Genomic DNA, 12,207 nt, shown 5'->3' with positions numbered 1-12,207 from the left:
GTCTTAGAGAGCTTTTAAGAGATTGAGTCATTGTCTCCATAATATGATATATATGTTTCATATTATATTCAAGTGATGTTTATAATTTTTATTTATATTCTAGCAAAAAAATGGTATCATTAGAGTATAAGTTTCATATTATTTGCACACATATTTTAATTATGCTAAAAAGAAAAGAAAAGAAATGTATGAATACTAATAGATAATTTAATATTTGTTTATTAGTAAACCAGGTTTGATGTCGAAGTAGGTGCGAAAAATATGGTGTACTTCTAAGTATATTATTGTCCCATATTGAAAAATTATGCAATTGTGATGAATATACATCTAAATAGTTAAATTATCCCACATCAAAAGAATATTATAAGGTGGGATGATCTCGTGATTATAAATAAGAGTATCATTGAATTTAGGTATTAGGCCAAAATATTTTGAATCTTTCAACTATTGTACCACTTGCAACGCAACGCACAAGTTTTACATTATAATTAAGTTAATTACCCCGTTGCAACGCACGGGTGTGAAACTAGTAATTATATTATATATGTTATGTAAAAAAGGGAGACTAATAGGTAGAAAAATAAAAGATAAATTGATCATGAATTTAAGAGTAAATAAAAGGATACAAAAAAAAATCTCGAAAAAAGAGATGAAAATATATTAATTTACACAATTATTTAAAAAGGTGTCACTAAGATCCGTTTTGACCCTAACCCGGCCCGAAACCCGTACAAACCCGACCCGTATAAACCCGTATTTTACAAACCCGAAACTGACCCGACGTGTATTTTACCTGAACCCGAAATGACTGAACCCCTAACCCGCCCGCCCGACCCGTTTGACAGGTCTACATGAGACCCACCCCACACCCGCCCCGCCGGCTCTGCCCTATGTGTCCCCGCCCCGCTTATACCTGCCTTATTTATAAATCTAGACAAATTTATACTATATAAAAATAAAAATAAAAATAAAATTTATAAACTTAATAAAAAGTCTAAACCGTTATGTCATAAACCTAGACAAATTCCATCTACTTTTTAGTTTTTACCCACTCAAATACCCAACAAGCTAAACCCCTAAAAAAAGAAACCGTAATCCTCAAACTATTTCGTGGTTTGATAAACTTGTGTACTAGTTAATTGAATGTTAAACCATTTTGCGGAAACTTATTTGCATAAGATGTACGAGAGTACGAGACTAGTATGTTTCAGATTCAAGATTTATATTTTTAAAAATTGTTTTGTGAGGAGATAGTTAATTTGGCGGGTCAACGGGTTCCCACGGGACGAGGACAGGTTTGAAAAGTTCAACCCGTTGCGAGTCGTGTGGCGGGTGTGCGTACGCATTTTAGTTCGCGGATGCGAGCACGGATTACCCCTCCTCCACACCCACCTCGCCCCATTAACATCCTTATCTATCTATATAAAGTTATAAAAAAGAAACCAACTAAAGCTAAATTATACACGTGTCCTCTCCAAATTTCTTATATTCCCGCCTATCCACTAACCTAACATGCTTCTACCCTCAGTGTTTCCTTTTTCTTTCCTCTGCCGTCATTTTATATTCGACGTTGTTAATATAACACCCCCGCACACCAGGACGCCTTATCAAGGACCATCCCAGTATATGAACGTGTTACCATCTTCGGTCTCTCGATCTCACACAGTAACCGACTACACACCGAAGTGTGTAGCCCTGCCAGACTACCCATCGCAAAAAGTAGCCCACGTCGCCAGTTGGGGGACCGCAGCCAATTCCCATCAAAATCCCGCTCATCAACGAGCGATAACCCTGTCCCTTAATGTGCACATCCCCTCCCGTGACGGGTTCCACGGAGGGCGAACTAGGGCGTGAAGCCACTCCCGCAAGTGACTCCACCACAAACATCACAACATCGTTACAACCACCACCACCACACCAACACTCTGATGATCAGCAGACAACAATCATACACAATACAATCACAATCTTAAATCAATTAACAGTAACTGAGTAAGGAAACCCTACCTTATCGCCAACCATGAAAATGCATCCATACACAGCCAAGTAAGACTCCGAGACGCATCCTACAACAATGACCACATCTTATTATACAACTACTTCCAACAATCTACTGAAAGAGACCACAAAACAACGACTTACCTAATAACGCGGACGACGGTGACACAGACGACGACCACGCACGCATCCTTCCTATGCAAACCCTGTCCTTCCCATGGTTGAGGTGTAGGCTACATATATGAGAGTGTATGGAGGTAGGGGTGATAGGTGAGAGAGAGGTAGGCTAGGGTTAGGGGAAGAGGAACTGTCGAAAATGGGAAATGAAATAAATCTTGCGAACCTGCATTTTTTATATCGATGCGTCAACAGCAGCCATACTCGGCCGAGTAGGCTCTACTCGGTCGAGTATAAACACTACTCGACCGAGTAGTCCCTGCTAGGTCAAGTAAACACTCTCGTAAGGTACCTATTCTAACCTGGTCTCTCACCTATCCCTTCCTAAGGTCTTTCCTGGTCAAAGGGTTGGTCAAAAGAGTCAGAACAACGTGGGTATTACGGTCTTCCCCCCTTAAAAGGAACTTCGTTCCCGAAGTTCAGCCCACACATCTCAACAACGAGGTTAACCACCTCGAAGACGATCTACATACATAAAGACGTACCAACTTCGACCACTACGAGACACACCACAGGCTTCGACCACTATGAGACACCACCACGGGTATTATCACAAGATACTCATCGCATAAGACTGCGATTATTGCAAAACTTGCGATCAAACTACCCAAATATATCCTCAATTTCTGATTCTCTTGTCAGTTTTCACACCTTAGCTCATGACAACACAGCCGGAAAGATGAACATAAGAGACAAGCATATAAGGGAAGAGGGCTAAACACTCAAGGATAGTGTTTTAACTTTTATTTATATGAACTTTTATATTGCGATATGTTATCTACCCCTCTAAAAAAGAACTTCGTCCCCGAAGTTCAGTGCACCCAAAGACAACGATTACCCGTAGTTGGACACTATCACAAATCATACATTTAGTATATGACCACAACACGTCTCTACTCATACTCCACAACTATACTACGACTTCTAAGCAAGAAAAGATGCACACATTCATTCTACCAAAAGAGCTACACAAACATGAAACATCATGATTCCACTGTCATCTCAACCCAAGCACACGACGCATTAACATTACTACTACGCCTGGGTAAGGTACTCCACACGGAAATGTGAAGATAAAATCAAGTTAACATAGAACACCCAAGACAAAGAATTAAACGCAAAAGGACAACGGGTTATAAATACCACGCAATACCCCGGTACTCGGCCGAGTATAAGAGTGTACTCGACCCTACTCGGTCGAGTATACTGTATACTCGGTCGAGTTTTCACGGGCAGAGAGCGTTTTCAGCAACAAAACCCATTTCACTCACAAAACAAACCTGCAAAAGTCATGTTTGCCATACCGAAATGCATGTCCAAGTCCAACAAATCACCACCATAGTATGCTAAAATAAGTAACGGCCTTAAGGCCAAGTACAGTCATCCAAATGAAAAAGTACGACAAGAACGATAAATATCCATAACAACTGAGACAAGTCTAGAAATACAAGAAAATCAAATGTCAGGACCCTTCTCCATCTCATCATCACCGCGTGCACCCGCTGCTCTAGCTCCCAATGTACTAGCTCCCTGATAACCCGCTGCTGAGTAGTCTCCACCTCCTAGCTGGCTGCCGTAGTTGGCTCCCCACGGTCCCGCGAGGTGATATATGATTTATTTGCACCGAATTTCCCTTTTTCTTTTACGCATTCCGACTCATATCGAGTCGGTTTTATATGCCTTTCCTTGTATTTTGTGCCCAATTCCCGTACTTGTGATTTGGTATACCCTCTTGCAGGTTTCAAGTCGAGTATAGAGGAATTGGGGCAAGGAAGGCATTTCAATGCCTTTACATGAAGAAAAGGGAGAAAAGGAGCTGAGGTTAGTCCTCTGCCGGCAGGCCGGCAACCGGCCCACCGGTAGGGGAGCACTGCTGTGAGGATAAAAAGAGGAAAAGAAGCCAAGAGATGTTCTCTGCCGGCAGGCCGGCCCACCGGCAGGGAACACAAGCCCATACTTAGGATTTTTGAAGAAGTCCTTTTTTGAGCTAAGAATTGAGATACTCGCTGCCGGCATAGCTAGCCGGCAGCCGGCCAGCCGGCATGGAGCAGCAAGGATGTAGAAGTGAAGAAAAAAAGACGAAGTAAAGGTATCCTCTGCCGGCAGGCCGGCAGCCGGCCCACCGGCAGAGAATAACAACAGGTCTAATTTACATTGAAAATCCAAGATGGCGCTGCCGGTTGGTGTAGCCGGCAGCCGGCCCGCCGGCACAGGGTGACGCTGCACGCATAATGGGCTTTTTCTCATTTCCTCAATCCAATGAAACACTATATATACCCCTTCCCTAATCAATTGTAGACACAACCCTAGATCTGAAAACTTTCCCTAATTATTGTAATCTTTCCTTAATCAAGCTTTAATCTTTCCATAATTATTAATAATTACTTAGTAAAATTAGTTAGTATTAGTAATTATCAATTGTTTACACTTGGTTTTTGGGATTGTATTGAGAGATTTTGGAGGATTTCCTTCATTTATTCAATCAAAGCAATCATCTTTACTCTTATTGGTACATCTCTTCTCTTATTTACTTGCTTAATCAATTGTTTACATTTTAAGTAGTCTTTTATAATTGTTGGAATATTTACCATGTCATCTCTTTTTGTTATTTGTTCTATTCCATTTATTTGCTTGAACAATTTGAACATGAGTGAGTAGTAACCCTTCTAGGGTTTAGGAGGAGTCTAAATGGGATTTTTGGGCATGATAGTTTGATTATTTTGAGTCTTTGGTGAAGTTTTTGTCTTTTTTATTAATGCACACAAGGTGTTTGATGATTTGTGTGAGTGAGAACTTGTGCTTTTTGTCATAGTTGCTTAATTCCTCCATTGAATGAGAGTTTGTGGTGGTCTTGTTGCATGCTTTAGAATGGTGTGTTGCTTAATGAGAGTTGGTAATCACCTTTAGGATAATCAAGAGATTGATTTTCATCCTAGGATAAACCCTCATCATAGACTCCTTGAATCGACTTGTTTGCCCTTAAACCATTTAGATAAACCCGAAAACCCTAGCCTTTAATCAATCAAATACATCTGTCCTCAATCGTTGTTTAGTTGCATCTAGTAGTTTAAATCAACTCCTTTTCTTTCATTTGTGACTAGACTAGACTCCTATTTAGACTAAGTAGAAACCCCTCCATCCTTGTGGTTCGACCCCGATTTACACACTAAATTGGGTTATATATTGTTGATGGTAAGAGGTTTGACCCTATCATTAATTCTTACTCATCAAATGGCGTCGTTGCCGGGGATGACGTTAGGTTATATTTAGTTTATCAAGAGTCTTAGCTTTAGTCTTATCTCACTTGTTAGTTTTTTTTAGTAGTTGTGTGTTTTATTGCAGAGTGTGTGATTTCTTGCCTTCCCCTAGTGTGTAAAGACACTAGGAGACTAACGGTTTATTGAGTACATGCCTAGAAGGAACCACCAAGCTCTACTCTTCAATTCCGACCCCGAGAGGCTTTTTAGGACCTTGAGGACAAGGACCCTTGATAGAGTTCGGAACCCTCCACAGGCAAACATTGATGAACCAAACTCACACACCCCACAAAATATTGATCCCATAACCACACTTCAACCAAACATCACAATTGAGACGCTACTAGAAAACCCTTTTCATAACTTCCCTATTCCAAACAACCCACCTCAATCACCACCCCCTCATATACCAAATCCTCCACCACAAATGGCTCTACGAGATCACAACCGGCCTAACCATAATGATTCATGTAACCCTATTAATTTTGGCACCTTGGCCCCAAACAACTTTGAAATGCATCCCGCCCAAGTCGGGTTGATTGAGAAGGATTTGTTCGGGGGGTATATTGAAGAGGATGCTCATTCTCACCTCCGGAAGTTTAAGAGGAAGGTTTCAATGATGAAAAAGAATGGGGGTGTCCGAGGACACCTTGAGAATGATGTTGTTTCCGTTTTCATTGACGGGCAAGGCGGACCGGTGGTTGAACATTCACCCCCCGGATACCTTCACGACATAGGATGCCTTGGCTAAAGCATTCATGTCCAAATATTAACCTTCATCAAAGACCGCAATGCTCCGTAATGAGATTCATACATTTCAACAAGAAGACGGGGAGTCTTTAGGTGAAGCTTGGGACCGATATCAAGACTTAATAGCAAGTTGTCCCCATCATGGAATCCCGGAATGGTACATCACTCAAAAATTCTTTCAAACGTTGCTACCAAGGACTAAGGAGATGGTAAATGCCTCCACAGGGGGAGGATTTGATCACTTGAATGATGAAGAAGGCACGGTATTGATCAAGAAAATGGTAGACTCGGAAGCAAACTATGAGTCAAGAGGAAACATGCTAAGAAGGAATGACAAGTTCCCTAAGGAAAACCCCTCCAACTCCGAGACAAATGCCAAGCTCGACTTACTCACAAAACAACTTAAAAAGCTATAAAGAAATCAAGTGCACCAAGCCACAACCTCACATGGGCCACCCATGGAGGAAGTGGTTCAAACTTCAAGTTGTGAGCTTTGTGGAGGGAGCGGTCATACCTTTGATTTGTGTGCCAACAACTATAACGGTGGCTATAAAGAGAATGTTCAAGATGTTAATGCTTTCCAAAGCTATAACAACAATACAAGACCACCAAGACCACCCTACAACAATCCCAATGTCTACAACCCAAACACCAACTTCTACCATCCCAGTTTAAGGAACCACCTCAATTTTAGCTACAAAAGTGCCAATGTTCAAAACCCACAACACCTTCAACCACAAGCCCCAAATAATCCACCCGGATTTTCTCAACCAAGGGGAGGATTCCCAAACCAAAGGACTAACCCCGGAAATCAAAACTAATGGCCAAACAACAATCAAAACCAAAACTATGGTAACCAACCACAAGGGTACCAAGATTTTGGTGGAAATCAAAGCAACCAAGGGTTTTACCAAGGGAATCAAGTGAACCAAGCAAATTAAGGATTTGGGCAAGGGTATGTTCAAGGGTTTCAAGAACAAGGCAAAGGATCAAACTTCAACAACAATGGTCCTAGAGCTAACTTCCAAGGGGGACAAAACAACAACCAAGGTTCTAACACTCGGTATGACTATGTGCTCCCTCTACCCATAGCCAACCAACCTTATCAAGAACCCCAAGGTGAGCTCTCCTAAAATGAGCTTTTGAAGATGATAAAGAACATGAAACTTCAACATAGTCAAGAAATGGCTAATTTTGCCAAGGCAACCCAACAAGAACAAGCGAACTTGAGGGCTACCTTCCTTAAAGACATGAGAGAAATGGAATCAAGGATGGCCTCTCACGCTATGGCTAATCCTCAAAGGCCACCCGGTGGTCTATTGGCCCAAGGACAAAGTTCCAAGGACGCCTCAAATAGCCACCATGATCATGTGGTAGTGTTAAGGAGCGGTGTAGAACTTGAGGACCCCTACAAGGACCTTGAGGTAGAAGTTGATGAAGAGCCCAAGGGGAATGGGTTGGAAATGAATGGTGAAGAGGGAAGCTCACCCATGTGTAGATACCCGGTATCTGCTGAGACTCCAACAAACACCCGATGATTATCGGACTACAACATGTTTTGGAATCGCGGCGTTTGATCGACAGTTTGTGTACAACTTTACGTCGGAAAACTTAAAACAATTTCGAAAATAAAACATTTCAAAACATTTCAAAAATACCTGGAGTGTTTAATTCACGGCGACGGGGTCGCAATGACACTAACTAGAGTTAAAACCGACACCGGACCAAAAACCGACTCGAAAATTCAAATCCCGACTCCAACAACGAGTCAAACCGAGTCAACCACAAAAAAACAAACATTTCAAACCTTCTATGCTAAGTTTTCCTGGATTCATGAATGGTCAAGTACCAAACATGTGACTACAAAACCTAGGATAGAACAAATCATGATTGCGTTTGTTGTGAAAGCGACAACACAACTCGAAGACCCGCGACGTGGCTCGCGCCTCTTTGAGCAGCCTAGGTGGCCACGTTGCTCAAAACTCACACAACACTCATTCTCCTATAAATACCCCTCAAATGCCACCCATTTGAGAGTTACGCGAGTGTCCGCCCCCTCTTTTCTCCCTTAAAATTCTCGACTCGACTTCTTAAGTCACAACCCGACGCGTATTTACGACCTACCGATCGTAAACACGAGCCTTACACATTGTTTGGTACCGTCATCGTGCATTAAATCACTTGACCTACCACTTCGACCACTACACCATCACTAAACTTTTAAAACACTCTTTTACTTACCAAAACGGTTTTAAACCGAGTTTTTTCCGATCAAACGAGTTGTTACACTTACGTCGGTCACTCGCCATAACCAAACATGTAAGTATGAGGGTGTAAAAATCCTCTTTTATTGTGTTTTCATTTGTTTCATGACTCTAACATGCTAAAACATGCATAACATGAACCAAAACATGGAATAAACGAGCCAAAACGATTTTTGGTCCGAGGCGAAAGCCCCTTAGGTCGCCAACTGGCTCGCGCCTAAATGGGGTATTCAGACCAGAAATCAACCGTGTTTGTTCTCGTCATTTCCCTTAATCCATTTTTCATATTTGTAATCGGTTTTTACCATTTCAAGTATTTTCGAAACCTTTTTGTTTCATTTCACATGTTTTAACCATAAAGCATTTTTCACCCTTGGTTCTTCATACCATGACGGTTAAATCCGTGTTTCGGTGATAATATTTGGTTAATGACATTTAGAAGGTATTTTAAAGCCTTTTATTTCATTTCCTCAAATTTTCAAACAAACATATTAGTCACCAACACAAAATCATCCTTGGTTCTACATACCATGCCGGATTTTAACCCGGGTACGATGACGAGTATCGAACAATTACATTCAAAATGGACTTAAAACAATTAGTCCATAATCATTTTTCAAAACTATTCATGTCAAGTTTGTCAAATCGAACCCGACACCGAATATTATCAAATAATGATGATTATTCGAGTCTAGTTCTTCAAATCAACAAATGCGGTCTAAACGACCCTTTCAAAATCAAACCGGGTTCAAATACCCATTTTCAACACGTTTTATAACGTTTTCTAAATAGTCAGAACACGGCATACAACCGTTGGCTAACCCGCGCCTCAAGCAGGCTCCCCATTTCTCATTTTCAAAACCAGAGGTATGAACCTTCTATGCTAAGTTTTCCCGGATTCATGAATGGTCAAGTACCAAACATGTGACTACAAAACCTAGGATAGAACAAATCATGATTGCGTTTGTTGTGAAAGCGACAACACAGCTCGAAGACCCGCGACGTGGCTCGCGCCTCTTTGAGCAGCCCAGGTGGCCACGTCCCTCAAAACTCACACAACCACTCATTCTCCTATAAATACCCCTTAAATGCCACCCATTTGAGAGTTACGCGAGTGTCCGCCCCCTCTTTTCTCCCTTAAAATTCTCGACTCGACTTCTTAAGTCACAACCCGACGCGTATTTACGACCTACCGATCGTAAACACGAGCCTTACACATTGTTTGGTACCGTCATCGTGCATTAAATCACTTGACCTACCACTTCGACCACTACACCATCACTAAACTTTTAAAACACTCTTTTACTTACCAAAACGGTTTTAAACCGAGTTTTTTCCGATCAAACGAGTTGTTACACTTACGTCGGTCACTCGCCATAACCAAACATGTAAGTATGAGGGTGTAAAAATCCTCTTTTATTGTGTTTTCATTTGTTTCATGACTCTAACATGCTAAAACATGCATAACATGAACCAAAACATGGAATAAACGAGCCAAAACTGATTTTTGGTCTGAGGCAGAAGCCCCTTAGGTCGCCAACTGGCTCGCGCCTAAATGGGGTATTCAGACCAGAAATCAACCGTGTTTGTTCTCGTCATTTCCCTTAATCCATTTTTCATATTTGTAATCGGTTTTTACCATTTCAAGTATTTTCGAAACCTTTTTGTTTCATTTCACATGTTTTAACCATAAAGCATTTTTCACCCTTGGTTCTTCATACCATGACGGTTAAATCCGTGTTTCGGTGATAATATTTGGTTAATAACATTTAGAAGGTATTTTAAAGCATTTTATTTCATTTCCTCACATTTTCAAACAAACATATTAGTCACCAACACAAAATCATCCTTGGTTCTACATACCATGCCGGATTTTAACCCGGGTACGATGACGAGTATCGACTAATTACATTCAAAATGGACTTAAAACAATTAGTCCATAATCATTTTTCAAAACTATTCATGTCAAGTTTGTCAAATCGAACCCGACACCGAATATTATCAAATAATGATGATTATTCGAGTCTAGTTCTTCAAATCAACAAATGCGGTCTAAACGACCCTTTCAAAATCAAACCGGGTTCAAATACCCATTTTCAACACGTTTTATAACGTTTTCTAAATAGTCAGAACACGGCATACAATCGTTGGCTAACCCGCGTCTCAAGCAGGCTCCCCATTTCTCATTTTCAAAACCAGAGGGAGGTCCCTTACACCGCCGGCTGGCTCGCGCCTCTTATAGCCGCCTGGTACAGGGCCTGTTTCCTTCCAGCATTAGTCTAGGACGATCCCGACTCCGGCTAACCCGGATATAGGACATATCAGATGACTATTCAATTATTCAAAACCATATTTGCAAAATGCCTTACTAAGACAAATGGATTACGTTATGCACCCTAAACCTAATACGGTAAATGGATGTTTAATTTCCGTCTTGCATGCAAATCAACCATTAATCCAACTCGACATCTTATACTTGATACTTGGATTAAATCAACCAACTTAAAAAGCTCTCACTTGTTAGGTTTAAATCATTGGATGCGCATTCATGCATTTAAACCATTTTATCAACTTTTGCATTCAACCAACCAAGATCGATCAGTAGAGGCCGCTACACGCGGGCGGGATTGGGTGTCTGATTAAAGGGCTTCCCAATACATACCTTCACCTCTTACTCATAAACTTTGGATAGTGGAGGACATTATCCAGGGAGTACGAGAGTCATTCTAGTGATAGGATGCTAAAGAGGGCCGATTTCCTTATCTTTAGTACCTATGTCAAACGCTGCTTTGTGCTTCGATTTGACCGAGGTATAAAGTGGAATTCGAACGGGTTCCAGGCATCCCACAAATGCTTGGTGGCGACTCCGAACATCTCTAATCGTTTCAGACCCTTACCGAGATGAAACCGACCGATCTAAAAGGATCCGGTCGAAAGCATCTTTACGCCGCCGAGCGTGGCTTTCAAAAGACCGCTGCATGTCCACAGATTGGCTTGGCGTGCAGGTGGCCCGTGACCGCGGATTGGTAGGTGGCCCCAATCCACAGACCGAGACGTGGCCCATGCCTACAGATTGGCGACTCCGCTGGGGAGAACTAGTACACTTACGTCTTTGTGATCCCTAGATGGTGAGACTCGAATGAGGTCTTGGTTGGAATGCATTAATTGATATTACGGTCACGGTCGGGTTTCCTTGTCCGGGCCCACAACCTAACCCTTTTCGACCATTTGGCTCGTTTCGTCGGCGTGAGTTTTCTCATCCCCGCGCTTCAAATCCCGATTGAGTCAAGCATACCGTTGACGTCACACATTTCTGTTTCGTCAAAGAGCTTTCATCACTTTCGAGCACGAGGCTAGGGCACCCTCCTTACACATTTTGTTTGGATTGGTATCCCTCTCGCAAATTGGGGTTTGATTGCTTGGTGTGTACCCCACCATTCTAAGCCATAACCCGTGTCAGCATAATGCATAATATAATGAAACTGTGAGTGCTTATGTGCTATCTGATCATAAGTCCTTCCGTGTCATTTTCAAACTTTCAAAAACACCTTTTCGCGCCGTTATAATGGCCATTTCAAAACTCGGTCTTTCGTCGGCCGATGCACGCCTTTCTAGGCCGTCGTAATGACGATTTTCAAACCTGATTTTGTATAACCATTTCAACACGCCTTTCTAGGCCGTCGTAATGACGATTTTCAAACCCGGTTTTGTATAACCATTTCAAACACGCCTTTCTAGGCCGTCGTAATGACGATTTTCAA

At 41.7% G+C, this 12,207-nt stretch overlaps 1 non-coding gene across 1 annotated transcript; it reads right to left on the bottom strand.

The window, feature by feature from the left end:
• Positions 1-6,223: 6,223 nt before the first annotated feature.
• Positions 6,224-6,330, bottom strand: LOC141658206 (small nucleolar RNA R71). The gene has a single exon (XR_012549106.1). It is a non-coding gene; the product is annotated as a small nucleolar RNA R71 (small nucleolar RNA).
• Between the last annotated feature and the right edge of the window lie 5,877 nt (positions 6,331-12,207).

This window comes from Silene latifolia, chromosome 5 (assembly GCF_048544455.1).
Source record: "Silene latifolia isolate original U9 population chromosome 5, ASM4854445v1, whole genome shotgun sequence".
NCBI lineage: Eukaryota > Viridiplantae > Streptophyta > Magnoliopsida > Caryophyllales > Caryophyllaceae > Silene > Silene latifolia.
The sequence above is the reverse complement of the archived record's forward strand: the minus strand, read 5'-3'. Positions and strand labels throughout refer to the sequence as shown.